Here is a 26,294-nt window from a genome sequence, read left to right as displayed (position 1 = left end):
TTCCCCCCTCGGCTGAATGACACTGCAACCCGAAATCACAACTCCGTTTTAGGTTCCTGGTGGTGCCTGCTTCCTCTTCTAGTTTGTTTAGTCACAGAATTCGATTCCTGTTGGCCGATTACTCGCCTGCAAACAAGCTTAGCGCTCTATTGAAATGCGTGAGGCTCCTTAACTCTTGTGTAAACAGGTAATGCCAAGGGGTGGGGCACAGATTGCGGGCTTTTTTGGGATGGGGATGGGGGGGGTGGGGGTTAGAACCAACTCCTCAGAGATCAAGAGAGGTTAAGGGAGGGCTCGGCTGCTGTTTTTAAATTCAGTGTTTTTTTTTTTTGTTCCCTTTCTAGAAACCAGCTGTAACTTTAGGGCAGAGCGCATTAAATTAAGCCACTTCTGAACAAGCAGCGCCCAGGCCCCGGGCCCTGCTGCGAAGGCCCCCGGCAAAGGTCAGGCTCCGTCCGCGTGACGCTGGTTCCTGCGCTGGTCTGAGCAGTGCTTGGCTTCAGGTAAGCACACTCTGGGAGGTCCCCTCTTCCGGCAGGTCCGGCGCTGTGCTCGCTCTGATCCCACCGGGTTAAACGACGTCTTTACGAGGGCAAGACGGGGGTGGGGTGGTGCTGATCGGCTCGTGATTCAACGGCAGGTTCCTTATTCCTCAAACCTGTTTCTGCTTGGTTTCTCTGAACAGCCCAAAGGGGCCAGACGTCTGTTTCGCACAGATGTCCTCAGGTGGAGCAGGTGTCACTTCTGGGGTCATCTCTGGATGCCTGAAATGGGTGTGACTTTTGAGCTGGGAGAGAAGCCTGTCCGGTGAAGTCCCCAAATCTCTCCGATCAAGGCAGATTTATTTTTTAACCTTCAGCAAAGGTATCTCGGCTCCTAAAACAACAGGAATGTTGCACTGGCCTTAAGCCAGCGGAGGCTCAGCGAGCAGGATAAAATTTCAGTGCAGATTTACGGGAAGTTGCCGGTGTTGAGAGTAAAAATCTGGTTTGGTGAGTTTAAGGGAAGGGAGTAGACGAGAGACAACCTTGCTACTGTGAGGCGAATGGCCTCGGCGGGGGAGGGCAGCGGGAGGAGGGAGGAGGGAACAGGGAAGAGCTCGGAGACCAGACGCTGAGCGCTCTCAGTGCGCAGCGCCAGGCGCAGCTGGGCTCCCGGGCCGCTGAGCTCCCCGGGGTGCGGACCCAGTGCCGTTCTGCCAGGGGGGATCGCCGCGCTTTCAAGTTCTTGCTCCCGCCAGGAATTGAGCCACCGAGAGCTGCCTTCTGGTTCTAGCTCCTGCTTCCCACTTTGGAATGTGCCGCTTGGGGAAGTGAGAAGCCGGGGCTCGGGGAGGAGTCCTCGTACTGAGTTTCTGCAGTTTCCAAAGTTAAAAAATTGTGACAAACTGGAACTCCCAGAGCCTGGGAGTTAAGCCTGAAACGACCTGTTGCTTTAAGCGGCGCGGTGGGGAGTAGCTGGACACTCCTCATTTTGGTTTTACATTAAAAAGAGGGAGGCGGAGAAGATGTTGTAGGTTACTTGCTAGCCGTGCAAATTGCTGCCGGGCTGTGAATGAATGGTGTTAATTTCTGAAGTGGGCGATTCCAAATACATAACAAAGGTAAGGTGGTTTTTGGTAATCCTTCTAACTACTGTCTGTCCCTTCCATCTTACATTTGGTCCCTATTTTGAAATTATTTCATTTTCTCCTCTCTTTAGCCCTTACAGCCCTCATGCTACCACCTTCCTTTTGACTCTGGTATATTTAGTGAGGAGGAAATGGTTTATAAAAAGATTTTAAAAGCGTCAGCTTCTGGAAAAGCAGAAAGTCATATACAGTCATCCACATCATGTTTCCTGTGGTGATGAAACCTTTTCTATACAAGAAACAAATTTTTGTTGCCCTTGCAAACACACAATTGGGCCATCCAGAGGCACAGGTGACTTTTTAGACTCAGATTATTAAAGTGAGAGTGAGGAAACATGACAGCAATCTCATTTAAATGGTAAGGATGGGCAGGGGGTGGGTGGGTAGGATGTCTTCCTGTACTAATGTACCTCCAAAGGTAACAATGAGTGGAGGCCTAGTTGTTTCAAGCTAAAAACGCAGTCTGCGTGAAAGTGTACGGCTGATGAATTATGACAGCTGACCAATCAGTAGTCGCCAGATATTTAAGAAACCAGTTAAAATAAATGAAATGGAATCTTTCCAAATAAATGATTCCTTTTTTAATTAGGTAAAAGTTCATCTACTCTTGGGTACTGTCCCAAGGCATTTGGGGCTGTGACTTCTTTATTGAGGCTTGTCAGAATGATAGAAAGATAGTGTCCTCAAGATATTTCTTGTAGGCCATACGGCTTTGAAGGAAAAAAAAATCAAGTAATTTTTCCTATTGACATTTTAATGACTCCGTTTTCTTTAGCAGGAATGTAGATTAGAAATGTGTTCCTTAAATGTTTTATTGCTGGATCGCATGAATTTGTCAGGGGAGAGAATGGAGAGGGTGGACACAGTTTTAAGCACAGTTGCAACTAGACCAAGAGCATTTGAGAATTTCAGGCGCTGATTCTAAACGGTGAAAGGTTGTCAGTGGCATAAAACACCCCCTCTTAGACAAACCCAAGTACCCCACCTAGGCAATCAGATAACACTTTGTGGGAGATTGTGTCACTATTAATTTAAACAGTAATTTTGTCAGATTGATGATCTGAAATCTTGGAGGGTGACAAAGCCAACCCGGTGTGAGAGAGAAAACAGGAGGAGGGAAAGAAATAAATCTGGGGTTTTGTTTCCTTTCTTGTCTACCTCCCACCTCCACATTTCAAGTCCCTTCTGATTTTTCAGGACCAGGCAGGGGAATGAATGCAGGTGCTGGTGGGAGGAAGGGGACCTCTTAAAAAACAGACTAAGGTTCAAGTGAAACTGATTCGATTTTCCCAGAGAATGCATGATCCTAGAAGGGAAAAAAACAACTTAACTCTGAAGAGGGCTTTAGTTTGGGATTTATGAAACTTAGAAAAACGATACATTTTTCATGACTCTAGAAATGTGCACCAAACATTTATGAAGTTACAGCGAAGATGTAATGCAGTTTAAAAAGCGGTTGTCAGAATGATGCTAAGTTAAAGGTTATATTGGACCTTTTCAAGTGATGGCCTGATTAAGAGAGACAGCTTTCCTCTTGGGAGCAGTTTCTGTGTCTTATGATGGTGTTGATTTTCTGGTTTAATTTTGTAAGAGGTACATGTTAGTCCAAACAACCACCTGCTCAGAGTAATTGCTTTAAAGAACAACTGCAAAAAGATTTTCAGCAGTGGCAATGCAGATGACTTGGTTTATGAGATAGGGGGCCTTTATAATCTCGGAGAAGCACTATCATAGAAATAAGAATAATTAATTGTTCAGTTGCCACCTCACGTTTTGTGGAAACTTCTCATACTGGAGGGATTTAGGGGGGAATGGCACACTGCCACTTATTGAGTGTGGTCCTGAACCATGGTGTCAGTAAAACACTCCTGAGATCACCTGAGCTTGTTTTCTGACTGCTTCTACTCCTGTCACTGTCGTAGTTGCTTCCCTTTCTAGTCCATCGGCATCTGTACGGGAGAGAGGAGAGAGACGGGAAGGTAGCTTTCCTTTGAAGTCAGTGTACCCCCCCACCCCTTTTCAGAACCTTTTTTATTTTGTCCGGAAAGGTGAGGGAGGAATTTTCCAGTGAAAGTGGAAGGGGAGAGAGTGTCTGGAGGAATAAATGGCCAAGAAGCAGGTGAGTTCCGAACACTGTTAGCAATACAGAATTTACCAGAAAGCCCACATGGGGATTAGCAATGCCCTTTAATACTGAAGGTGAACTGTGGACTGAGGGAATTTAAGGCTCATCCCCCCACATTTTGAAAGTTCAGATGCTCCTAGTGCACTGCAATAAATTGCTAATTTGAATGAGTTTAAGATACCATCGCTTGGTACGCCTAAAAGTAAACTGGTTACAAAAGGCTCAAGCCCTTCAGCCTCACTCCCACTGTGTCTTTCCTCTACTTTCTGCAGTGATTTAAGGACAAGTGAAACACTCAGCTCAGCCTCTGTAACCTACCTATATAATGAGAGTATACCTTTTTTTTGGTTGTGAATATTCAGCTTTTGTCATATGAATTTAGTTCATGCAAAATGATTTGTGAAACGTGTTTAGATATATATGATTTATGTGTTTGTAAAATACAAAAGATAAGTAAACTGACAGTATAACAGAAATCATGACTATAGTTTGTGGTTGCCGTTTCGGTAAACCCTATCAGGTTTGAGAGGGTCATTTTAGAAATCAGAAGTACAGTCGCACAATCCCTACCTTGCTGAAGGCCATTTGAAAGAGATGACATCAGGAAGAGACAAGTGGTAGCATCGGAACCCTGAAAACTCTGTGTGATTTTGGAAAAATATTAATCCTTTGGTCTTAGTAGATTCCTGGGAGCACAAAATATATACTTGACTTATACATTTCAGCCATTCATATTAGTCAAGGAAACAATCTACCATCTTCTGAAATCATGATACGTGGCTTTGGGGATAGTCTGTGGTTCTTACGGATGTGGCAGCCCAGTGTCAAGACCACGGTCAGTGCCCAGTGGGTGTATATTGAATAGAAGGGGAGTTGCTGACGGTTTCTGTCTTCTGATTGCGCTTTGCTTAGATGATAGTCAATCTTGCTAGTATGGAAGTTTCCACCAGCTGGGGAGAAAGACAGCCCGATCCCAGAAGCCATGGATAATCCACACGGGCGAGTGAGAGTTAACTGTGTGTGCCAGTGGGCAGCGGTGGGTGCACAATGAATGCAGGGCATTGTGCCGGTGAAAAGGAGCAGGACGCCTCTACCTGACCAAGGAAACGCCAGCCCGCAAAAATTATGACAAAAAGCATTCAGCTTTTAGAGTGCTGAGACCCCACTCGATTATTCTATAAAATAGTCACATTGTGCCGAGAAAAGAAAACATAAAGAAGTATTTCACAAAAGGAAGATTTTTCCAGGTGTCCATTCTCTTAGATGAATTTGATTGCCATTCTGAAAATGTATATTTGGGCCTTTGGAGCCCAGGTGAAACATCCATGTTTCTAAAAGGAGGGATACATATCCGTGAGAGCACTGGGACTTTGGAAAAGACTGCTTAAATAATATTTCTTTTTGTTTGTTGTCATTTATTTTTTAAAATAATAACATGGTTCTTGGTACACCAAGCCCTTGCTGAGATTAGGCCCATCTTCTCAGTAGCCTCCTTAAGACAAAGTTGCCTTTGTGTGACTACAACCCGGAGGACTTGGTGACACAGAAAACTCAGTGGGGCGCTGCAGCTCGTTATTAACGGGGAATTCGGGGGCCTCGTGCATTTGTTGTTGTTTTCATACTCTCCCAGCTGACATCTGTGTCATACCTCTCCGTGCAGACGGTCGCACTGTTTCAGACTTGCCCAGGGAAGAGCGTGGTGGCTGCGGGTTCACATTGGAGTTGAGAGTGTGTGCGGAAGGCCAGAGTTGCAGCGTGCGGCTGCAGGGCAGAGCTCCGCTCTGGGAGCTGGTGTGTTCTCGCGGTGATCAGCAAAGTGTGGTCACATGTGGAAAGAAAGAAAAGGGGGTGGGCCAGAGGGAAAATGACAATTTGGGGGAAAGGAGATGACTATTGGCTCTAAATTCAAACTGCATGGCAGAGTGGCTAAGGGCAGAGACAGCCTTTGTTCAAATCCGGCTTTGCCCTTCTGTGCTGTGGGGCTGCGCAGGTTACCTAACAACAAACAAACAAACAAAATAATCCCCCGTGACTCAGTTTCCCCAATCATAAACCACCCACCTGACAGGGTATTGTAAGAATTGAAATAATTAGGTAATCCTGCAAAAAAAACTTTTATTAGAGTATACTTGACATACAGTGTTATATTAGTGTAAATTGATCTGTGGTATGGAGAGAGCTTAGAACAGTGTTTAGCACATCGTCAGTGTGGTGTGCTTACATGTCACGTTTGAAAGCGTTTTCTGTGTTTGTGTCCCTAGCCTGCTGCCCTGCTCCACATAAAAGTGGTCTTTCGTGACCTCTTCTGCTGGTTGGAATCCAGGATTCTCTTCCTCACATGGCTCCTTGGCTTTGACCACACGGCCATTGCCATTGTAGGCAGGCGCTGTTTTGCTGGTATTTATTTTTGTGTCACAGTTGTATGGAGAAAACATTACTTAGACTCACCAAGGTGCATTCCCCCCGCCCCCCTCAGTAAACTATAAGACGTTGTTCAGAAAGCAGTGGAATGATGCTGTAATCTGTCAAGTGAGAAACTGCCAGTGTGTGGCTGCCAGCCATTCTGAAAATGGCTGATGCAAAGTAGACGTGTTCTATGTGAAAGGGCTTAATTCATCACACTTCAGTAGTTCCTAGTATATCTTTTGGTTAGTGTTTACTAGTTATAATCATAATATACAATATGGGACTTTCTCTCACTGGCACCGTGCCTTACTTTGGTACATACACTATTTTCCCTACCAGATAAAAAATAAGTTCCTTACAGGCAGGACTTGTGTCTGAATGATACTTGCATCTCTCAGTGTCCCTACTTTATGGTTGAGGGCTCATAAAAAAATACAACAGTTTCTTGGCCCAAATACATTACCATTATACACATGGAACAGCATTTTTGCATTCCATGGATGTGTGTTATACATCATATGTGTTTGAATGACTGGTAATGAGTGCAGGCAGGAGTGGATGGAGACAGAAGCCCTGCCCACAGCCCAGGCTCTGCAGGCATGGCAGGCTGTGGCAGGCCCCGGGGTAGGGAGGGAGGGTCCATATCTTACAGCAGGGGTCCCCAGCTGGTCTGTGGCCTGCTAGGAACCGGGCTGCACAGCAGGAGGTGAGCAGCAGGCAAGTGAGCGAAGCTTCACCTGTATTTACAGCAGCTTCCCATTGCTGTGTTACTGCCTGAGCTCTGCCTCCTGTCAGATCAGCGATGGCATTAGATTCTCATAGGAGCGCAGACCCTACTGTGAACTGTGTGCCACCAGGGATCCAGGGTGCGTGCTCCTTAGGAGACTCTAGTGCCTGATGATCTGAGGCACAGCTGAGGTGGTGATGCCAGCCCTGGGGAGTGGCTGCAAATACAGATTGTCATTAGCAGAGAGGTTTGACTGCACAGAGACCATAATAAAGCAGTTGCTTGCAGACTCACATCAAAACCCTATCAGTGAGTAGCAAGTAACAATTAAGCTGCATCTGGTGGCAGGCTATAAATCCATCCCCCACCCACCCTGGTCTGTGGAAAAATGGTCTTCCATGAAGCCAGTCCATGGTGCCAATAAGGCTGGGGACCTGTGTCTCACAGTGCTTTAGCTGCCTGTCACGTTGTGTGAAAGTGTATACGCACCTCTTTTTCCATTCTTTACCATCTTTGAAAGGCTCAGAGTTGTTACTAGGTAATTATGAGAAGGGGGAAAATGCGTTTTCTCAAAGTCAGAAGGAATCCGTTAGATAATTATAGATAAAAGTGCATATTCTCAAAACGAGGGAAAATGAACAACCACAACAGAATCCAAGAGAGGAAGAGCAATGGCAGGCCTGTGAGCCCCAGTGGTGTGGTTTTCCCAGTGGGCTGGTGTTCTCCTGGCTAAGGAGAAGAGGTGAGGAAGGACAGGTGGCTAAAGAAGTACGGAGAGAGTTGCCTCTGGTGAAATCCTATTTGCAGAGCAAAGAGAATCTAGTAACAAGCCAGCTCTTCCCAGTTGGTGCAAACAATAGCTTGGCCCGGGAACCTTCTTTGCCCTTTGCCTTACATTGTGGGTTCCAGGATCTGCCTCAGAGAATATGGAAATTTGTCAGTGAATAAACTACCTGCTCAGATGGTACCGATGAGTGACAATTGTGCCTTTCTCCCCAACCCGAACTTTTTTCCCAGCCTTATTGAGATATAATTGGCATATAACACTGTAAAAATAAGGTGTACAGTGCGATAATTTAATATACGTATATAATGAAAAATAACTATCCCAGTAAGTTTAGTTAATACATCCCTCACCTCACATAGTTACCATTTGTGTATTGGCAAACATTTAAAATCTACTCACTTAGCAACTTTAAAAAAAAATAATGTTTTAAAAAGATTTTATTTTTATTTTTAAAGAGGGGGTAAGGAAGGGAGAGAGAGAGGGAAAGAAACATAGATTGGTTGCCTTTTGCACGAGCCCCAACTGAGGACCAAACTGGCAACCCAGGCGTGTGCCCTGACCAGGAACCGAACTGGTGACCTTTAGCTTTGCAGGGTGACGCCCAACCAACTGGTCAGGGCTTGCTGAGCAACTTTTAAGTATACAATAGAGTATTATTAACTGTAGTCTCTGAGCTCTCCATTAGGTCCCCAGAATTACTCATTCTCAGAACCAGAAGTTTGCACCCTGTGATCACAATCACTTATTTCCGGCCCCCACCCCCTACTATTCCCTGGCAACCACCAATCTATGGTCTATTTCTATGAGTTTCATCTTTTTTAATATCTAGGATTAAAATGGAATTCGTGCCTTGCAACTGCGGTTGCTCCATATTCACAGTCACTCGAAGACTGAGACCAAACCTGGGAAGGCAGTGACCTTGGAATATTTTTCCAGTACCGTTCCCACTGTGGAACCCCGGCGGGGGGGGGGAGTCAGTCCCTCCATGGGAACTGTGGGAGGCACACAGACCCTGACATTAAATGTTAACATCCATGTTCTCACACGTCTTAGCAATGTGTGAAAGGCCTTGCCCTTTTCCGATTGGCTGTAGTTAGTGAATGATCTAGTCAGTAGAACTATAGAATCTGCTTATCATTTTCCCCTGCTTCCATCCTTGCCCTCACCTGTACACTCTGTTTCTCACACAGGATGCAGAGCAGCTCTTTTAAAACAGAAGTCAGGCCATGTCAGTCCTCTGCTGAAAACTGCGTGTTTCTCCATCTCACTCAAAAGCCAGTGAGGCGCAACTCATGATATTTCTAGTCCAGTAGCGTCTTTAATCTCAACTCTTATTATCACTCACTCTCTTATTCACTCTGCTCTAGCCAGAGTCATGCCTCAGGGCCTTTGCACTGGCTGCCTCCCCTCCCCGAACCAACTTCTCCAAATACCTGCATGGCTCAGTCACCTCCTTCAGGTCTGTGCTCTCCTTCTCCCAGCTGAACACTAATTCCTCCTTCCTGGGGGCACTCTCTGTTTCTCTACCAGGCTCTATTTTTAAGGTGTACTTATTAGCCCTGGCCAGTACGGCTCGGTTGGTTGGACGTCATCCTGCAGAGTGAGGAGTCATAGGTTCATTTCCCGGTCAGGGCATGTGCTTTATTTGCAGGTCAGGGCACTTGAGAGACGAAACTGATAGAGGTTTCTCTCTCACATAGATATTTCTCTCCTCTCTTTCAACCCCCTTCGCCTCTCTAAAAATAAATAAAGGCTTTTAAAAATAAATATTAGTTTCTAGCATACTAGATAATTGTATGGCTCATTCTCTCTTCCCCACTAGAGTCTTTGCTTCATTTATTGATGTATTTCAAGCATTTTAGCACAGTCCGCCATGGAGTAGGCACTCAGTTAATATTTTTAGAATGAATGAATAAATCACAAGCTTTCGCACAGCACAGGTATGCAGAACACACAGGTATAACTTGTGTGTTCTACTCGAACTGTGACCACAAACACACCTTTGTGAATAAGCACGGACTTCCTCCCACGCCTTTGCTGCTGAGCTGCCATGTTTCCTCTGGTTTTGTTTGCTGGGCCACTGGCGCCCTTGGTGCCGGCCGGTGACTCAGTCATGAGCAAGGAAGGGCTCCGTGCTGGGATGGCGCAATCGTGTCAGCTCTTCTCTTGCCAAATCAAAGCCCGGTCTTTGGCAATATTTTTGTCATTTCCAATTCTTATAGCCCTCTGCTTTGAACCAGTCTTGTGGATTGTGTGCCCTACAATTATACTTAACTCATGTTAGTGTATTGTTTATCACTTTTTCTGTTGGCACTTAATTAATGATGGTTCTGAAAGTTAATTGTCAAGGCAAGGTTTGTTGTTGTTGTTGTTGTTGTTTTTTAACTATCTCTTTTGATTCTGCCAAATGCCAATTGCTGCTCTAGGATTTCATGTAGATTTTCCTGGATTGCAGAGCTCAGTTAGGTATTTTAACTTGACTCGGCATGAAAAAAGAGTGCTAGTGTCATCATCTGAGTCTCAGTGTTTCTCCAGACCTTTACACAAAAACTTGGTCTTGCTTCTTACTGAGTGGCAAAACCACTCTCTGACCTGTCATTGTTGTTTGCTGGCCCTGGCCACATTCCCTCCCTTTGCACAATGACCTTGGTTTGGCAAACTTGCATTTCTTGACCTTTGGAAGTACAGCTCCCTATCTGCATCCACCTGCCTTGCTGAGGATTCATAACTGGGCTCCGGAAAGGGCTTCCCCAATGGTGGGTAAAATCCTGTGACAACTGGGCGTGGATACCTTAGAGCCAGTCATGAATGTCGGTGTGTACTCTAGGGAGGTTCTTTGCAGTCAGAAAAAAGTATTAGTATATAAATTCTGCTGCAAGTGCATGAAGATCCTGGTTATTGTTATTTCTGACTTGTTGATCATGGCTTGTGGCTGATTTAAATTCTTGGATATTTTTTCACTTCTGAATTGATTTGGAAACTATTTTTGCCATTGATACTAACTGGACAATTTGTTGACGAATTAAAAAAAAACCCAAAAAACTAAATTATGTCCCTAATAAACAACTAATATTTATAGTACTTTCTGCAAATCTTTTCATTGGTTATCATAGGGCCAAATGGGAAATTAAAATGAGTAGCATATAAATGTTAAATTAGACCTGTCTTTAACAATATTCTATGTAGAAGGAGCTGTAATTATTTATAAGTTAGGAAAAATTATCACAATATAGAGGAAACCCTGACTGTTGTAGTTCAGTGGATTGGACACTGTCCTGCAAATTGAAAAGTCACCAGTTCGATCGCCGGTCAGGGCACAGGCCTGGGGTGCAGGCCAGGTCCCTGGTTGGGGGCGCTGAGAGAGGCAACCAGTTGTTTCCCTCACACACGGATGTTCTTCTCTCTTTCTCCCTCCCTTCCCCTCTGTCTAAAAATAAATAAATAAAATCTCTCTCTCTATATATATAAAATGAGCCCTGGCCAGTGTGGCTCGTTTTGTTGGAGTGTTGTCCCGTAACTGAAAGGCTGTGGGTTTGAATTCTGGTCAGGGCACATGCCTGGTTTGTGGGTTTGGTCCCCAGTAGGAGTGCTTATGGAAGGCAACCAGTCGATGTTTCTCTCTCACATCAGTGTTTCTCCCTTCCTCTCTCTCTCAAAGCAATGAAACAGTGTCCTTGGGTGGGGATATATGAGGTCTGTCCAGAAGGTATCCAGCCTTGTCATATGAAAAATAGAGATGTTTATTGAAGTAGATACAAGAAACATCATACACAGGACAATGACACCTCAGTCCCCTTCAAAGCAGGCATCTTGAGACCTCACACAGTTCTCCCAATCTCCATCAGCTGTCCTGTCATTAATTTACATTACAGGATAATACATTAATCTATGTATTTTCCTGAATCTCAGTGAGGGTCTGAAATCCCTTCCCTTTCAAAGGTGATTTCAGTTTGGGGAAAAGCCAGAAGTCACAGGGCGCCAAATCTGAGCTGCAGGGGGGCTGAGTCACTTGGGTAATTTGATGTTTCACCAACTCTGCACGAGACCTGATGCATAAACAGGTGCATTGTCATTATGAAGCTGCCAATCACCAGTTGCCCATAGCTGTAGCCTTCTGAATCATCTGAATAATTTCCACGAAGGAATGTTCAAGCTTAATGCAAAATCTGATGCGGATTTGTTGCTCTACTCATTCACTTGTTTTGAATGTGACGGCCACACAGTATACATACTTACCCAACGGTGTCTACTACCCCCACTGACTAGTACAGTGAAGTCATCATTGTTCACACATGCGCATTCCAGTCCACTCTCCTTGACTGCCAGGTTACATCGACATCATACAGACCATTCTCATTATATTAACAATGACTGGACCTGAAAAAAAAAGATGATTAGTAATTAAACCAGGTATTGAAAGGACCTACTTTTCTGATGTAGACATAGACCCACCTATTACTTACTGATCAGCTGCTATGTGCTAAATACTAGGGACTAGGCATGCAGTGGAGAATAAAAGTTCTCTCTTCTCATGGGGCTTTCTTCAGGGACGGAGGTGGGATTCAGTACTCAGGAGGAACCAACAGGTACTGGACGATAGTAGGTGGGACCCTTAACTGGAGTGGGCCCAGAAGAGTGCTCCAGGGAGGTGATGCTGAAAGATAGACAGATTTTTGCCAGATGAGTAGCATTTGTGAAGGTCCTAAGGCTGGAAAAAGCTTGGCATGTTGAGGGACGTGAGCGCCAGGAGGGAGGAGCAGACGAGCATGAGATAGGGTTGTGGGGGTTACTGAGGCCCGTATGTGGGCCCTTCAGGACCATGGGAAAAAGTTCACGTGTTGTTACTCCAAGCCCATTGGAACGCCATTAAAGAGGATTTACTTGTCAAAAAGTAGTTGACCGCTGGGTGAGCGCTGGGCTGGAGGGTGGCTGTCGCAGCAGACAGAGCATGAATATCTGCGTTCCTTCTGAGGGTGGCAGTGGAGGTGGAAAGAAGCTGGTCAGATGGGTGCAATTTCCTCTCTGTATCCAACTGCCTTCTTACAGCCTCAGTGCAGCCCTGCTGGAGTGTCATCAATGGCTGGCAGCGATCATGAGATCCGATGATAACCTAGATGTAGGGGTGAGGGAGAGGTACGAATTCTGACTTGAGTTACTGGGTGCAGTGGGGGAGACCGAAGGAGAACAGGTTGGAGGCGGGCCTAGCGAATCAGGAGTTCAGTTTGGGTGTGTTTTCCGAGATTCCTGGTAAACATCCCAAGTTGATGTTGCAAGTTTCTTTTTTGCATCCAACATCTCTGTCAAGAGCAGGAGGTACCTCTTCTGGCAGCTGTTTCGTATTTCAGTATTTCCCTCTCACACGGTCCAGATTTACAGCTGTGGTATGTGACCTTTATTTATATAATAATCTCGAATGACAAAACATTATCTTAGTGCTAATCGATCAACTCTGTATAGAAAACTGTGATAGGGGATGAGCTAGGGTAATCAAACATTTAAAAGTATTTATTTACTTTTATTGAGTTTATTGGGGCGGCATTGGTGAGCAAAACCACGCCTCTTTCAAGTGCACAACTCAGCAAAACATCGTCTGCCCACGGCATCGCGTGCCCACCGCCCAAAGTGAAGTCTCTTTCCCATTTGTCTCCCCATAAAAAGTCCTAAGTACAGTTTCAGCCACCAAGCATCTTTGTTTTAAATGTTTTATTGATTTTTTTTTTAGAGAGAGAGGAAGGGTGAGAGAGAAACATCAGTAGATTGCCTCCCGTGCACATCCTGACCAGAGACCAAACCCGCAACCTAGGCACGTGCCCTGGCCAGCGGTGGAGCCCACAGCTTCTTGTTGCACAGGACGGTGCTCCAGCCAGCTCAGCCAGGGTCGAGCATCTTCTAGCTCAAATTAATCCTGTATATAATATTGAAGCATTAAATATGTATTTGATATTTATGTTATATATTTAACATTAATTTATGTATTCATATAAATATGTAGTTATAAAACAAGTTTTTATAACTGTTCAATGTATTTAATATAGAATACATATTTAACATATATTAAACAGCATACTTGATACTGAAAACTAAGTGCAAATCATGCACGAACAAAAAATCACCCACATTACAAAAGGTAAAAGAAAGTATTACAGTATGAAACAGTGGATTTCCTTGAGTTACAGTCACTCAGAGGCATCCCGATTCCTACTGTAAATACTGACAGTGAAAAATGGGCCCATGCAGAATATACAAATATATATCTTCTTTTCCTTGACCAGCCTTAAAAAGGGCCTGCTGCACTTCTGCATGTTGTGTGAGTGGAAGCTGGAAGCCAGTGCGGACTCAGTTTACACTTCGTTGTGAGGCCCAAACTTGGGATTGGTTTCTCCAGCAAACTCAGTGTTTGAGCTTCTAGAGCAAGCACTGGGGCTATGACGGTGAATAAAGCACAAGGCTTTCAGAGCTGAGAGGCGTGGAAACTTTATCTGTTTATGGTGCCACCACTGTGTCCTTTCCCTTTACCAGCAGTTATTTAAAAAAAAAAAAAAAGATTGAGCCTGTATGTCCAAATCTGTAGGAATAAAATGCTATATTTTTGTCTTAAGCAATGGAAAACTTCAGTTCAAAAAAGTCATGGTTTAAAAAGTCAAAAACCAGTAGGGGTGGGTGGGCAGGCCCAGGAGAGGAGGTTGGGGTGGGTGTTGTTTTGCAGTCATGGCCATAGCAGCTGTCAACCGCTGCAGCTTCTCATTCTGGTGTGTCAGCGTGAATTGCTTTGACGTGTAGTCAAATTTATTATTGCTTAATTAAGCCAAATGGTGTAGTTTTTGGTTTTGCATTAGATGGGTCAGTTTCCAAAAGGATACGAGTGCTCGAAGGTTCCACATGTATTCAGATTCCATTTTTAATAAGAAAGATGCTTATTAGTGAGGAGCTGTTACAAATGTGTACCTGCAATAAACTCATGGGGAAAGGAGCAGGCCTGTTTCTGAGTACTTGCTGAATGCCTGTCTGTAACTAAACATTTGAAGTTAGAAGTTAAAAACAAAATAATAATGACTAATGATAATGGCTGACGTTGAGTGAGCACTTACTGTATGTCAGGCATGACCTTATGTAATCAACAAAACCGCCATCCAGAAGTAGGTCCTGCTGTTATGCTCGTTTGGCAGATGTGGAAATGAGGCACTGACAGGTCAGGCAGCTTGACCAGCGTCAGCTGTGGTCAGGATTCCAGGCCATTGTGAGGCTTCTGAACGAGGCCTGGGGAAATCCTTGGAGCAGGACCCAGCCTTCTCACCGAGCTCTGTCGCCGGCTCAGCGGACAAGCGACCTTGGGCGTGGCACTTCACCTTGCTGTCTTTCAGTTTCCTTGACAGCTTAACATTGGCTAGAAGGGAGCGGAGATGTTGGACGAGACGTGTTTTGCACAGCCTCAAATTTTTCTAATTCTGAGTGTTCTTCCTTTCATGGTTGAAATCTGTCAAAGATTGCTATTCATACGGCGCCCAAAGGGAAGACCGGGGTGCTGGGAGTCAACCGGGGCTATGGGATTAGAGGGCAGTCACCGTGGCGCTAAGTCACAGGAAGGAAACTGCCAGGTTAAATGACTTGTCCAAATCTTACAGAGTTATTGTGAGTTTGATTCTTGAATCCCATTCAAGATAGTGAATGTAGCTGGCATATGGGATGGTTCTAGTTTGGTGGTTCTCCATGGGGGAGGAGGGGAGATTGTCTTCCAAGGGACATCTGACAACATCTGAAGATGTTATTGGTCGTCACGTTCTGGGAGGGGCAGGGCCAGGTGTGCCTGGCACGTGTGGGCAGAGGCCATGGACACTGCTGAGCACCCTGCAGGGCACCCGACAGCCCTCACGACAAAGAGTGGTCACCCCAGATGTCCTGAGGGCCAGACCTGGGGAACCCCATTCCAGTCGAGTCTTTGCTTTCCGCGTCCACTGCAGCCTTACACAACTCGAACCAATAGTGTCCAGACTTAGTTTTTACACTCATCTCTTTATGAAGATTCAGTTTGAGAAGGAATCTGGGGAAGGAGGTCAGCGACGAAGTGAAATTGAACTCTGTTCCTAGGGTTCCAGAAGAGTCCTCCATTAACAGTTTGTTTTTCCCTTTGCGGCAGATCCAGTGATTAATGTCAGTCACTTCACTCCTTCCTTCTTAGAGTCTGAGAACTTTTCATTAGGTCTGACTGATGTCGCTAACACATATCCAGAATTTCTTAGACCTTTTTTTTTCATTGATAAATGTGCACCAGCAATTCTTTTTTTGAGAGGTTCTTGGTATTTACAAATTTGTAACAGAGCTGCGCTTCGAGAAAGTTTGTTAATAGAATCTTTTCAGACCTAAAGATGACTTCAGTCTAAAGCTTTAGGTTAAGGAGAATGAAGTTAGTCTATGCTTTATCAAATCTGTATCTTAAGTTGATCTAAAATGAAAAGTCTCTGGACTATGTTTTAAACTTCACGGAGAGAGAAGAGCTGTAGTAAATGAGTACTTGCTGGTATATAGACACATTGTCAGCAGCTTTGGAAAAACAACACATTTTAAAGGAGGTCTAAAAATGAACTCCATGTACTAGGCTGACATTTTCTTCCAAGGAAACATTTTGGTCAATATTTGATGTCCTGTAGATTTGGGGAAGAAAGATAAATGTGTTTAGGTTTGCAGTTGTTCCTGGCCGAGGGAAGCTGAGTTTACCTAGTTTCCATAAGAAATCTATTACAGCCAAAGAAGCCCTTTTGTGTTATGCCAGATCAGGTCATTTAAGGGCACAGAAGCTCCACAAGTGCTCGGGTAGATTAGGGCATTTGTTTCTGCCTCTTTCAGGGTTCATGGGTTTACAGTAGTCCCCCCTTACCCTCAGCAAATACATTCCGAGACCCCCAGTGGATGCCTGAAACCTTGGGTAATATCAAACTCAAAATATAGTGGGGTTTTTTTCCCTGTACATACATACCTTTTCACTGAAAGGAAGCACTTTATGGCTTTTTTCCCCCAATATCTGAATTGCCAGCATCACTACTCCTTGGGGGCATTGTTAAGTAAAATAAGTGTTACTTGAATACAAGTACAGATACCTTGACATTTAGCCTAACAACCAAGGTGGCTACTAGTGGTGAAGGGGCGGGCAGTGTGTATTTCGTCAGTATGCTGGACGGAGGGGTGATTCACGTCCAGGGTGGGACAGAGGGAGACCGAGTGAGATACCATTATGCTACTGAGAACAGCGCATGATTGAAAACTTATGAATGTTTTTTTTCCCCTGGATTTTCCATGTAATGTTTTTGGACTGTGCTTGACTTGCGGGTACCCGAAACCTTGGAAAGCGAAACGACGCATGAGGGCGGACCGCTGCGTTTTGGACAATACAAGTCGTGGAATTTCTAGTTTCTGCATTGCTTGAATGTCAGTCAGATACGGGCCCTAGATGTCATTCTCTCTCCACACCCACACATTGTGGATCCACGATCAGTGAATTCGCTCAAATTCCGGGGAACTTACCTCCGTTTTACTGCTTTCTACCTGCAGAAGCGACTGATTCTCCAGCTGACTGCCTCTCGTTCAAGTGCTTACTTTTCCTCCCGCTGAAGCTACTGCCTTCAGCTTTACAGGAAGCTGATTTAACCGAATCCGCATCTCTTCACCCTTCACGCTTTTGACGTCCGAATCCCATTCCCTCTCAGTCCATGTCTTTCTGTTCTGAAGAGGCGACCTCAGATGTGGGCAGCCCACACCCCGTGCTTGATTATTTTATACATTTATATCATTTTATATTACTTTAGCATTATGCTATTATTTTATATTATTATATAGATCTGTTATCACTCATGATATTGGATATAGATATCTCATCCATGATATCTTTGACATCATAGACAAATTGTCTGAATTAATCTGTGGTGTTACCCAAGTCTTGAATAATGCTTTGAACCAGGACTCTTCTTGAAGATTCTGTGTGTTTTGTTGGCCTTTTTGAGAGTAATAATGCTATCCATTTTTTCATTGACTGAATACAGATTCTGTATTTAGGCTTTGGAGATAAAAAGTGGATAATAAATACTCTGGGTCCTTAAGCAGCTCACAGGCAAGGTGAGACATGTCAGCAAAAAAAAAAAAAAAAGGAAAAGAAATCCTCTTTTGGGCTTTCTTGATGAGAATATTTATTTCTTCACCCGTGGATTCACTGAAAACCATTGATTTTGTGCCTACATTTACTTTCTAAAAGTAAGAAAAGATATGTTTTGAGAGAGTTTATGGCCTAGGACAGACAGGAGGACGCATTAAAAATGATGCTATAGAAATACTCTAGGTGCCACTAGGAATCAGTAGCATCAGCAAGGGAAGAGGGCGGTGTTTAGGGGACTCTTCGTAGAAATGAGACCTTTAGTACACTTGACACTTATATATCATGTGTTAGGTGCCTGGTGCCGTTCTGAGCACTTTACAAAGATGAACTCATTTAATCTGCATAAAAACACTAGGAGATACGCACAATTATTGTAATTTTACAGACCAGAAGCCGGAGGTACAGATAGGTCAAGTAACTTGCCTAAGGTGGTGAAGCTAGTAAGGGCAGAGCCAGGGTTTGGGCACCGCCAGCAACTTAGCTGCAGCGTAAGAGGTGATTCTTTAATGAATCTTGGAAAAAACTCAGAGATGTGAAAAACAAGTGGTTGCCATTTAGTGGGGAATTCCTGAACCCAGAGAGAGAGAGGTGGCTGAAGAGGTGGGCAGAAACCAGATCACAAGGGCCTGGTCTCATGGGCAAAGCTTGTACTTTATATAGAAAGTATAGAAACATGGAAACACGAACAGAAGGAAAAATCACGTAGGTACTTGCTTCTTAAAGAACTAGCTGCATCATAGCTTTTCCGTGCCTTTCTTTCAGGCTCCTTTGAGTGTGTTTGCATGTCTTTCACCCAGTTGTCCTCAGACCACACTGCAGTGCTGTGTGCTACCCCCTCCCTTACCTCACTGCACCCTCACAGCATTCCCGTGATTGTCACAGCCCCGTTTTACGGAGGCGGACGTGAGGCTCCACCAGGAAACTGCTTCGTTCTCATGGAGCCCCCGGTTAAGCCCAGGTGCTCTAAATTGAAGCTCTGGTCTCTTTCTGTTCCACACCTGCCTCCCCAGCAAAGGTGGATATATATTAAAAAAAGAGGTATGGAAATATATCCAAACGTCGCAGGCAGCTCACATGTTTTGTGTTATCTTGTTTTTCCAAATGGGCGATGGCAGCGGGAATAGCAGGCTGACTCCAAGGAATGCGCGGGTTGGACACTGCGCTTCGTTCCGTGGTGCCGTGTGTGTGGGGTTTCCGCCGCTCACATTTGCTTCAGAGAACACGTGCTCTCCCAGAGCGTGGCTCCCACGCCAGGATCTTAGAATTGCACCTGCTTTACTGACAATGGTCCTGGCAGGACAGTGGTTATCAGAGCAGAGATTGTGATTGCTCCAACAATATCTGAACGCAGGATTTGCATGTTTGCCCGGCACAAACAAGTCTCGTTGACAGGAAAGAAAAAGAATTCTCCGTCTAAGCTTGTTTCGGTCTCAGTGGCAAAAGAAAGGGCTTTTTATGCTTTGTGCGCCGTCTTAATACTCAACAGAGGTTGCCTTCCCGCCCCCCTCCCCCACGCCGGGGCATATGAGATCTTTGCTGTGGAGTTGATACTTTAGAACCTTCACACTTAAGGAAATAAATTACACTCCTCGTCTTCTGTTCCCTCAAATGGTAATGTTCTGTTTATTGTGTTGTTGAGGTTTTACTAGAGCAATGACTGGGCACTGGGCATTCCCCTAAGCTCTGGAGAGCCGTAGATGGACAGGACGCTCTCCTGCCCCCGAGTTGCTCTCACTGTAGTGGGGGCAGCTGACCTGTGCCCACACACATGTGGTCTCCACAGGGAGCCCACAGGAGGGGACAGTCAGGTAGCTGGATTTTGTTGTTGTTGTTGTTTGGGGGGTAGATAACTCACATACCATATATTCCATCATTTAAAGTGTAAAACGTGGTGTTTTTTAGTATATTCACTAAGTTGTGAAACTATCACCACTGTCTAATTCCAGAACATTTCCATTACCACGAAAAGAAACCCATGACTGTTAAGCACTTCCCATTTCCCTCTCCCTCTCACCAACCCGCTGGCAACCACTAATCTACTTTCCAGATTACTACTTTAGTCTCCGTGTATTTGCTTGTTCTGGACATTCCATGTAAACAGAATGATACACCATGTGATCTTTTGTGTATGGCTTGTTTTACATAGCGTATACGTTTTCAAGGCTCATCCGTGTCATAGCATGTGTCAGTACTTTATTCCTTTTTATGGCCGAATAATATTCCGTTGTGTAGACACACCACATTTTTTTATACATTCAGTTGATGGACATTTGATTTCACCTGGATTTTGAATAAAGAGAAGGTTTTGCCAGGCATGGAAGGGAGGGTGCATGTGGTGAGTAGCACAGTCCTTACTGAGTGCCAGGCACGTTTTGAGCCCTTTGCAAATACTACCTTTCTGAGTTCTCATTACAGCCCCGTGAGGTGGTGTGCGAGGCACAGAGAGGCAAAACACTTTCCCCAGGTCACCAGCCAGTACGTGGAGAGCTTAGGGGCCAGATCCAGACAGTCAGGCTCTGGAGTTTTCCTCTCCACTGCCCGGCTCTGCCACAAAGGCAGGGTCATGGGGCACGGGCAGCCCAGGCCGTGGGCCTGTCTAGATGAGGTCAGAGGGCAAGGTAGGGGTGTAGGAGAGAGTGAGATGTGAGGCCAGAGACGTGTATCCTCTGCTCAGCAGTCATCTTTGTAAAGAACACATCTGACCATGTCACTTCCTATTGAAAAACTGTCCCTAGTTCTCCATCTTCCCATTTAATTTCTCAAAACCAACCATGTTCTGCTACTTTTACAATGTTCCCCATGCCTGTGTTTCACCTATATCATTGTTTAAGGAATACTTTTCTTTATATCAACACACTGTGGTTTTGCTTAAATACACCTATTTAAAGTGGAACTTGATCTCACTGCCTTACATGGAAAGTATTTTTCTAACGTGCATTGAAATAAAACAAACCACTAAAATGAACTGCCTTTACTCACCACCTCCTGAAAGCAGCTTGCGCACCAGCGCGGCATGTCTTCCGCTCAGCACTGAGGAATGGGGCTGCGGGGTAAGGTTCGCACACTGCCCTGGGTCCTGCAGAGCCGGGCCTCAGCCTACGCCGCAGCCCCGTATCCGGTTCCCACACTTGGTATCATGCGACTGTCACATCCCGTGTGCTTCCCTCCTCCCGGGACTCGTGCTTTTTCATCGTAATGTATTGTTCCTGGGATGGTCCTGCTGCCTCTGTCTCTGTGCTTGGAACCAGCTCAAATAATGACTCCTCTTTTTAAGTCTTCTCATGTCCTCTGGGTTCCTCCAGGCCTTGGCTCTGAGATGTCTTCTCTGATGTTGCTTCTCTCCTTTGTTTGCCATGTACCCCTATCCGACTGTGAGGTGCCTCAGGACAGGGAACACTGTTTGTTGAATGAATGAACGATGGACTAGGACCAAAAGGTAAAGACCTTGAATATGGTCTTGAATGCAGCATTCTCAAATCATAGAACGTTGTAAAACAAACAACATCATCAGTGCTGTTTTTAACAAAGTTGAGTGTGTGGTTGGTTATGTGGAAGTCAAAAAAGGAGCGAGATCCTGGAGGCAGGGAGACAGATGTGAAATAAGCACTCATTAAATTGTCTGGAGCCAAAAAAAAAGAAAGTTTCCACTAAAACAGAAAATACACACAACTTTCGAGGCAGCCACTCAAATCCCAGGTATGTACCCAACAGAAATATGTACATACGTTCACCAAAAGACAGGTTTAACAATGCTTTTTGCAGCATCACTGGAAATACTGCCAAACTGGAAGCAGCATAGGTATTTATCAATAGTAGAATAAACTGAAACCAACCAACCAACCTGTGGTGTATGCCTTCAGTGGGATGCTACTGCCTGTATATGAGAACGAACACATATTACTGCAAGGAAAAATGTGCTCCAAGTTCTCAGACAGAATGTTCAGTGGAAGAAGCCAGACCCCCTGGAGCATCTGTTGTAAGACCCCCGCTTCCATGGCGTCCAAAACCAGACAAGTGCGTCTGTGGTGTGCCGAGGGAGGAGAGCGGTCAGCCTTGGGCAGGCAGTGAGGAGGGGACCCCGAGGGGGACTTCTGGGGTGCTGCTGGGACACGTATTCAGTTTGTGAAAATTGATCGAGAGGTATTCTCATAACTTGTGTGTTTTCTGTACAGTGCTATACTTCAATGTAAAGTTTACATTTTAAAAACTAGAAAGAAATAAAAGGGATTACTTTTTTTTCAGATTAAGAAGCCTTTTCCAGAGGGAAGTAAAGAATAGACTTAGTGAAAAATACACTGAGAAACTAATGATAAATCTCAGATCCTGAGATGCTTCTCTTAGTTTTCATTTGGTGTAATTGTCTTGGGATATTTATCTGCCATGTTTTAGCTGTGAAAGTAATAGCTACTAACAGTTGCATTTGTTTTACAGCATTTAAACTGTATAGGGTCATTATTCTGTTTCATCTTTAGAACATCTCTATAAGAGTTCATTATTATCCCCATTTTCCAGATAAGGAAACTGAGGCCCAAAGAGGTTTCTTAAATTGCCCTAAGTCCCAGGGCAAGTGACTGAACTGAAACCATTTCCTCTAAGTCCTGTCCCACCACTGGGCCCCCCGGGAGGTTGGCAGTTGGACTTGGACCATGAGTCTCCACAAACAGAGAGGGGTGGGAGGCTGGCAATAAATAGGGAAAGAGTGGTGAACCATCCACGTGGTAAATCCACAATGGAAGTTTTGTAACTAATTCTGTCAAGCCAGTGGACAAACAAAGCTTTTTTGGCATGTAACTTAAATTCGTTGCTTTTTTGGCTGCTTTTCTGCTTAAATAATTAGGGGTCTTCAGTACAAATGAAGTGACCCCTAGTTGACACACAGAGAATGCCGTGATCTTGGTTAAGTTTAATCGAAAACCATTTTGGCTGCCTTCAGTTAGCACTCCGCCGACACAGACTTTCCAGGAACGGTGGTGGACTCATCCACATGTTTCCAGTTGGACCGGGCCACGGGGACTTTCTGGTTCGACATTCCATCCAGTGCAGAAGTGCCTCTGCAGCATTATGATAATCGCGATCTGATAAACATGTGCCCTGTTTCCCATGTAAACTATCCCCGTTTTACAGATCAGCACGTAGCCTTAGAAAGGTTAAGCAGTTTGCCCTAAAACGCTCAGATCATTACAGCAAAACAGATCCTGACATGGGCCTTTCTGAGCCCACAGGAGGGGGTTTCACGGCTGTGCTACCTCACTGCTTCCACCTTGGCCTGAGAGTCCTGCAGTGACGGGTGCGCTGTTTCCCTGAGACACCTCGGGCCGGGAATGGGAAACCCTATGGGGAGGCTCTCCCTCACACTGAGCAGGAATCTTCTTTCTCACAACTTTCATCCGTGAGGCCTAGCTTTGTTCGTAAGAGTAATACCACTTCAGATCCCTCCTTTGTGGTGAAAGGCACCCTTCTAGAAGTGTACTTAATTTATTTTCAAAGAAATAACATTCTTTAAAAGACTTACTTATTTATTTATAGACAGGGGAAGAGAGGGGGAGAAACATCAATATGTGGTTGCCTCTTATAGACCCCTACTGGGGACCTGGCCTGCAACCCGGACATGTGCCCTGACTGGGAATTGAACTAGCGACCCTGTAGTTTGCAGGTTGGCGCTCATCCACTGAGCCACACCAGCCAGCACCCCCCCCGCCCCCCCCTCCCCCGAGAAGTTTACAGTGAGGGGTTACGTTAATAGGTCCTAAAATGATGCATACATGCCAGTGATTCTAGGTGTACAATAAATTACCCCCTATCTTAGTAAGTCAAACACCCACCAGTGAGCACCTGTCATCTCTCATGATTTGGGCAGGTCTTCGCTGGGAGCTGCTTCTGTGATACCTGCATCAACAGGGGGCAGTTGGTGATATTCAACTTGTGGCTAATCCGACCCAAGAATCCTTGGCAGGATCAGTCTCAAGCCTCTCGGTAAGTTCTCTTTTGCAGTTGGACTTCTTACACGTCAGCGAAGCATTCCAGCGTCAAAGCTGCCGGTCTCTTTGGGCCTGGGCTTGGAAACTGAAACAGTGTCACTTTCAGGTCAAAGCAGGCACAGACCCTACCCAGTTCAAGTGGAGGGACACAGACCCCACCTCTCCATGGGAGGAGTGCCAGGTTGAATGTGCCTTGCTAAGGATCAGATTCTTTTAATCCCCTGGTTCCTGGGTTGGTACTACCTGTTTCAGTTTCAAAGTCCTTGTGCTGAACTTTTTATTTTCTCTATTTTGGGGCATTTGAATTTTTGGGACTTCTTTTTTAAATCACTGTTTTAGTTATATAGCATAATCTTTATCAGTACTATTTGCTGAAGTTAAGGATGATGAGCCCACTAGGGTGATAGTCCTATAAGCATAGAGCTTCCTTCAGACTGATGGACAAAAGACTTTCTGATATAATTCGTTTGCAATTTAGACACGTATGAGCAGAGAGCAGAAGGGTGCTGGATATTAGGTAGAAAAAGAATGTGGGAACCCTTAATCAAAGGGTTTTTGTAAGAAGCTTAATACTCTTACCCTGTTACATAATTTTCCATTTTTCAGCCCTGCAGAGCATTTGTGAAGTTTTGATCCTTTAAAATAGCATTTTAAAATTCTGTAATTTTGGTCATTGATAGGTGTACTTTGTTTTCCATTGGAAATTGAGGCAAAATTCAATGGCTTATTCCTCTCCCTATATTAGCAGAACGGGTTAATTGAAATGATTTCTAATCTTTTGATCCCTGTCACACTCCTCTGCTATGCAATAATACACTAAGGAATTTCCAGAAATCAACTGCTGGGGACCTAACGTAGCTCCCTGCTCTAAAAGTTTGCCATTTTGTGGAGTTGTGCATGCAGCCGGCATGCGAACTTGACCAAAAGGTGCTGTTTCAGAAAACAGAACATGCCGTTTGCAGAAGTCAAATCAAGATCCTTTGGATAAGAGGCATCAATTCATTGTTGCCAGGTGCTGGAGCTCCTGAGGAAAACCTTTTGTGGGGATTTAAAGTGAAATAATAGGTTTTTCATGGACAAATGTTGTTTATCTAATTTATTTTTTACTGATATGTAGTCATTACTGCAGAGTTGAATCTGAGCAATGTCATTTTATATCCCTTGGTTTTGTTGTATTGAAGTATTTCAGACCGGTGGAAAAGTGCAGGGAACGGTACACCAAACACCGCTGTGTCCGTGATCCAGCATAAAGAATAAAACACCAGAGAGAGAGTCAAAGCCCCTCGTGAACTTCACCCCATCCGCCCCCTTCCTTCACAGGCGTGGCCTCTGCCCTGACTGCAGGGGTTAGCGTTCCCTGTTATGTTTTCTTGCCCCATATGTATGGGTGCATATGGTATGTACCCATAAATAACACGTAGGCTGTTACATTCTTAATTGTTGGGGGAAATCATCAAAAGGAGAATAATTTTTTGTGACACTTGGAAATTTCATGAAATTCAAATTTCAGTGTCCATAAATCAAGCTTTATTGGCCCACAGTGTAAAGACATATTGTCTCTGGCCGCTTTCCTGTAATGTGGCAGATCTGAGTAATTGAAACTGAAACCGTGTGGCTGGCAATGCTTAAAATATTGACTCTGACCCTTTACAAAAAATACTTGCCAACCCCTTGCCTAGCATGTGCACACTCACATGCACAAGGTAAGTAATCTGGCTAGAGAAAGGTCCATAGGTAGGTATATGTGCCTTGGCCAGGAGAAGGCTGAAGTGGACAAATGGCTTTTTTTAATAATATCCCAGAAAGTCTCCTTTCCTTTCCTCTTGTCTCAGGAGGACAACAGTGATTGAACTTTTCCCTTCCAGCCCCGGCCCCTGAATGATTAGGTCTTATTCCTCCTCTTTAAGCTTCTTTTCCTCTAGCTCTCAGTTTCCCAGCCTCATGCCTACGAAACCAGCAAATTCCCTTCGTCCTGTGATAGACAGCACTGCCCCAAAAATAAGAATCATCACCTCCCCCTTCCTCACAGCTCTCAGCAGTGTGCTTTGCCTGCATCTTTCAATTGGCGCATTGAGTTTCCTGGTCCTTCCCTTGTCTTCTGTCTCTTAAAACTCCAGCGTAGCAAGGCATCACATCCACGCCCGAGACAGAGAGGCAGGTGAAGGTCGGCAAGAGGAAGTGAGCCAATGACCTTTTAAACAAAAACTAGATAAAGAGTTCGAGATACCTCAGTTTCTTTTGCAGTATTAGTAATAATTCCTCTCCCTTGCTTCTTTAATGATGGATCTTCCCCTTTTCCAAGCTAGAATTATGCAGATAATTGTCCCAATTGATTATTTGCTTTTCCAGTAGTAGCTGAATAGTGAGCGGTGCTAAGCATCAAGGACGTGCCCTGTAACGCGATGGTGAGCTCCATCGGCTTGGAAGCCAGGAGTCCGTCTGTTAGCAGTGAGACCTTGGAGTTTCCTTAGCAAAGAAGAGGAGAATGGCCATCTCTGGT

At 44.8% G+C, this 26,294-nt stretch overlaps 1 protein-coding gene across 8 annotated transcripts in view; it reads left to right on the top strand.

Annotated features, from left to right (window-relative positions):
* The first annotated feature begins 344 nt into the window (after positions 1–344).
* Positions 345–26,294, top strand: part of RBM47 (RNA binding motif protein 47) — a 141,393-nt gene continuing 115,443 nt past the window's right edge. The window contains exons 1-2 of one of the 8 annotated variants that reach the window (XM_045834277.1): positions 345–503; positions 23,674–23,789. The gene's annotated coding sequence lies outside the window, so the exon portion shown is untranslated. Of the gene's footprint in view, positions 504–664; positions 865–973; positions 993–1,107; positions 1,604–23,673; positions 23,790–26,294 lie in introns of those variants that run through there. The other 7 variants (XM_045834282.1, XM_045834275.1, XM_045834283.1 and 4 more) reach the window with 7 other exon arrangements.

This window comes from Phyllostomus hastatus, unplaced genomic scaffold, assembly GCF_019186645.2.
Source record: "Phyllostomus hastatus isolate PE091 unplaced genomic scaffold, TTU_PhHast_1.1 phas_contig_196, whole genome shotgun sequence".
NCBI classification, from domain to species: Eukaryota; Metazoa; Chordata; class Mammalia; order Chiroptera; family Phyllostomidae; genus Phyllostomus; species Phyllostomus hastatus.
This window is presented reverse-complemented; position numbering and strand designations above follow the sequence as displayed.